The sequence below is a fragment of the Hetaerina americana genome, unplaced genomic scaffold (genome assembly GCF_022747635.1).
Source record: "Hetaerina americana unplaced genomic scaffold, ioHetAmer1.1.p SCAF_8, whole genome shotgun sequence".
Lineage (NCBI taxonomy): Eukaryota > Metazoa > Arthropoda > Insecta > Odonata > Calopterygidae > Hetaerina > Hetaerina americana.
In genome coordinates this window covers 11248661-11253749 of record NW_027287427.1, presented here as the reverse complement: position 1 = coordinate 11253749, position 5089 = coordinate 11248661, and positions in this window count along the sequence as shown.

Sequence of the window (5089 nt, the reverse complement as noted above, 5' to 3'; positions counted from 1 at the left end):
GAACACAGTGTGGGAGTGAATTAGCATGTTCTTTGTTGGTATTACTTGGAGTGGCAATATATTTTACGGATGGTATCCCTGAATGCACCCTTGTGGAGGATTGCGGGATATTTAGTGAATGACAATTATCATCAGAATTTGAATCTCTTCCAGAAGAGATCCGAGAATCTGCCGGCACGGCGCCCTTCCTGGCATTGTCAAGATATAATTTAAGGATATGTACCCTGACGCGCTAACTAACTTCCCGACCGCACGAAAGGAGTATGCACCATGTTTAGTTCCTTGGTCGGGACAACACATTCAGGGAAAAAACGCGTGCTGCAGTATTCTCGTGAAACTACTCAAAGCCACGTATTTCCGACGCTCAGCCACGCTCAACGCCGCGATCAACGCCGAATGCCGTTAAATGAGATCAAGTCAGTTGCGGAGCGATGATGAATGTTGACACGACGACGAATGCTCACGGCACGCCATCACAGTACAGAAGTTTCACTCCTGGTTTCTGAACTTAAGACGAATAATTTACAGAAATTAGCACGTTGGTTCGAAGCAGTGAGTAGTTAAAAAGAAAAAGAAAATAAAGAGAAAAAAGAATATAGTTTAGTTTACCTTAGGGTTTGGAAAAAATCTCATTCGCGAGTGAAGTAAAGAGAAGCAGTTAAGGGGCAATCTTGATGTGTAGACCTATTCACAAGCGACCAAAACAGCGCCATCCAATAACCAATGACTAGGGTTTATAATTGAACTTTAACAAATGCAAAACACAGATTTATCCCAAAAAATCATCTAAATCGTATCAAAATGACATGCACTTTCATCCTGAAATGTAATTGGGATCCATTAAATCGATATTATTTCGTTCCAATTGAAAGGAGCCATTTTGATGCATTAGCCTTGGTTCTAGGTTCATTAATACCTCCATATTTTAAAAATTCCAAATAATTGCTTTCCGTTTAACTTTATCCGCGTGTTTCTCCGTCATTTGTGTTTGCGTACGATTAAGTGGACATAGTGAGGCATCAAAGGTGAATTGGAACTTTGTGGCAAGAGGACTTGATTGCATGGAACTAATACTGATAGAAATACTTCGGGTCCCCAAGAGTTTAATTTATAATAATATACGTATCACGTTTGTCCCACAAATCAGGCGCGATCCATTAATTGTACGGGATTCCATGTGAACGGGAGCTATCATTGCATCATACACGCAATTTTCTGTTCAATGACAAACCGCCGAACGAAAGTGGAAAAATGCTCGCAATAACTGAGAATTATCGCCAAAATGTGTTTTGCTATGCATAAAAAAAAGACTTGACGTATTTATGATTGAAATAAGTAATTGCGGCGCGCATGAATAAAGGAAAACAAAAATTTTAAATTTCAAAGCTCGATATATCAAAGCTTTTCGAATACGAGTACTTTAACCTCACCGCAAAGTCACAGTATCACTAATAATCAAGATAAATTTAACGTAATATGCCTAAATGTAAATTTATATGAAACACTTATTCTTCAAGTAATGATCAATTTTATCTTATGCGCAAAAGTGACAATTTCTGATATGATGTTCAGTGACATTTTAACTGAAAGAATAGAAATTAAAAAAAAACATTTATATTTTAGCAGAAATAAACACTCTTGCGTGCTGCTCTATAAGAATGATATAGATTCTAGGATATAGATATAGACGGATTGCTGCTAGACAGGACCCCTATTCGACGGTCACGTCATGAATTCACGATGCTATTTTCCATGGAGCAATGGTATACGATAAAATGGTGACCCTCAAGTGTCAGGATGTTAGCAGAAGAGTGCAATATTCAGAAAATCACGGAGCATTTCATTCATATAGAAGACTTAGCCACGAGAAAGGTGTGCCAAGGTGGTCCCCAAGGTACTGTCGGAAGACTGCTCGAGTGACAATCTCTCTTGAACCACGGTGAAAATGGCACAATTTTTTATTAAAAGTGGGTACCGGTGACGAGATATGAGCCTCTGTGTAGGACCCAATTACAACCCCTTTGAGTACCATTCTGGACCACTGGATTATGTCAAAGAGGCCGTGATAAGGGTCCTGTTGATGCCTTACTGGAAACATACCACAACTGGCGAAGGCACTGGCATCGGTGTATCGATGCACAAGGGTGCAGTTTTGAAGAGTTTTAGTAATTTGTACTTTAATCTGTAATTAAGTTTTCCTCCGATTCATTCTACTTCTGTTTTGAGACATACCATGTATAATACCACGGTTTAAATTTTTACGCCACATTTTCAATTAATTTACAATCGGTTTGACAGACTTGATGATGAAACATCGTGAAAAATACGTTCCGGAGATCTCAATCGAAGTAGCATCAAACAAATAAAGTAATACGGGATTTATTATACGTAAATGGTGGTCTACCACTTAAGGAAGTTTGATACAGACTAAATTAATGAGTTTCGCTTAACAAGACACATTGTAACAACCTAACTAAAACTATTCTAACATCCCCCCTCTAGCTCAGTCATTGTCGTTGTCAAATGAAAATGCCCTGCATCGACCTTACATGTCTCCTTTGAATTTCTCCCAGCTCTTCCCACACGTCACGTGTTCCGTTTGTTTTTATTTCTGTCCATTTTACCTTTTAGATTATTCTCGTCATTCATATCTCAAAATTTTTCAAAAGACGAATAGGATTTTGCCTCAACAATAAAGTTACCTCGACTCACAAAACTACTCTTATCATTCAAGTTTTCACTAGTATTTTCTTTGCTCAAAGTCCTTATCATCAACTCCTTCTTTTTTACAGATCTCTTTCCGTAACAAAAGTTTTCTTTAAGACCCTTCAAATTTCACCAGCTTCGTGTGAAACACTTCCCAAATAGAAAAAAACTGGTCCACCCGCATTAGGTTTTTCCCTCCCAATTTAAATCTTTAATTAAGCTCTTCTACTTCAAAGCACTAGTGCGAAAACTTCGTCGTTTCATTTTCATTTCAAAAAGGCCCTCCCACGTCCGCGTGAACACTTTCGAGAGAGCCATGTTGGATCTTGGACCACGTGATGCCCACTCAGGCACTCACTCCGCTAGATTCGATTGGGAAGGGGGAGGGATTTGGGCGGAAAAGCGGAGTGAAAAGTTTTGCTGCGTCCGTCGCGTGTTAGCGGGTTTGAGGTTCTGGTAAACACGGGTGACTGCGAGGGAAATGCCGCGATGCATTACTTTGCTGCCGGATAATTCTTTCAATATCTTCCCGTCGCACTCTGTCAGAGAAAATTGATCAGGATGACTCAATCTGTACCAAAAGGGATAGGGTGTATCGCCATTCCATCTGAATTCGGTGAGTTCTCATGTGCCATGATTGCACGTGGTGTGGCTGTCCGTGGGGGGCGGGATTCACTCGGGCTACATGCGTTCCCCTGCGACTCACGTTCTGCTAAATCTACATCCACACAATACCCCGCAAGCCGCCCCGAGGACGTGTGGCAGGAGGTGGTAGTTTACCAGCTATTCAACATGTATTTCCTCTTATTTCCTCATACACATGGTACCCCGCGATTCCACCAAAAACCGCGTGGAAAGGAGGTGACCGAACACTCATCATAAAACATGCCTACACATATTACGAGTATTACATGGCTATAGCTTTTCCTGTGCCTACATAAAGGGGACAAGAAAAAAATCATTAAATAAGGGTAGGCAAGCATGCAATTCAAGCACCTATTACCGGTTAGCATTCGCCACATTCCGAACCGACATCATACAAATACAATAGACTATTCAAATTTGCCCACACCCCACCTAACACAAGGGCGGGGGGCGTTAGGAAGCCAGACTTGGAGAAGGTTTTTTGTGGAAAGTTTAATCTTGTATGCCCTAATTTTCGATACCGCGCACGATAATACTGTCTTAGGTACTGCTCCCCCTTTTATTGTTGTCGCGAATGGTACGCGGAAAAAAAAATGCTTGAATCTATCTGCTCGACAGTCTTATTTTGTGTCAATTTTATGACAATGCTACGATTCACGTCGAAGTCATTCGTGGGTTTTAAGTCGTCAAGAAATTAAAATTTATTGTTTGGTGAAGGAAACGTACGATTTTCATGTAGTGCATTGGTACTGGCAGATCTCACGCATTTGACGGGAGGGCGGCAACTGGTATATTCTAGAAAGAGAGATATGATGTAAAAATGGGCGCATCTGGTGAGGAGGATGATGTGTGGGATCTAGAATGTTCCAGTATAGGATGTCCGTGGCATATGTATAAAAGGAGGCGAGTGAATGGAGAGGCAGTCAGCCAACGAGAGGAGGTGATAGTAACGAGGGTTAAGGCAGAAGGAGAGGGAGGAAAAGGAGAGAAAGTAGATAGGCAGAAGGCAGAGTGGACGGGAAACATAAAGAGTTAAGCACACACCTTTACAGTGCGGCAGATGAGAATAAATTAAGGTAGCATTCAAGGCGGTTGAATTAAAACAAATACATTCTTTTTTTAATGTTTCCCTACACCCAATAACACATAAATATTTCCTAATACTTTGCAAGACAAAATGAGGAATATTTTATTTCTTACTGCTAAATATTTGGGACTATCAAAGATACAAAATATTATTTCTAAGCAGACTGCTTTAAGGACTCAACATGACGTAACGTTAGCATTCAATTGATACTTTTTGAAGCTGAGTTTTCAAGGGATAAGATCCGGCGAAAGACGAAATCATAATTTATACTTTTGCCCACTTGCATTGGCATTAAGGAAGTAGGCAAAGAATAAACAAACAAAGACTTATGAGAAGTTTGTGGTCAATATTTCATCGCGTAGTTTTCTCATTTCAAGCAAACCCTAATGATTTTGCATCCTGAGTAAAAACAAATTGTCGCAGTTCAAAGGTTTCGACTCACTAGAAATCTAAAGAACGAGGACTTCTTCATCTACACCGCCGGGATATATGTATCATGACCCCTTGGGCACCATGGGTAATGCATGGTAATTGCATAAATTTGACGCAGGTTGTGCGGCAAAAAATTCACGAGCTCGCAGAAAAGAGAGGAGCACGAGTGTAATTGAATTCAATTTCTATTAAGGGCTTCCGTTCGTTGCCTTTGTCGAG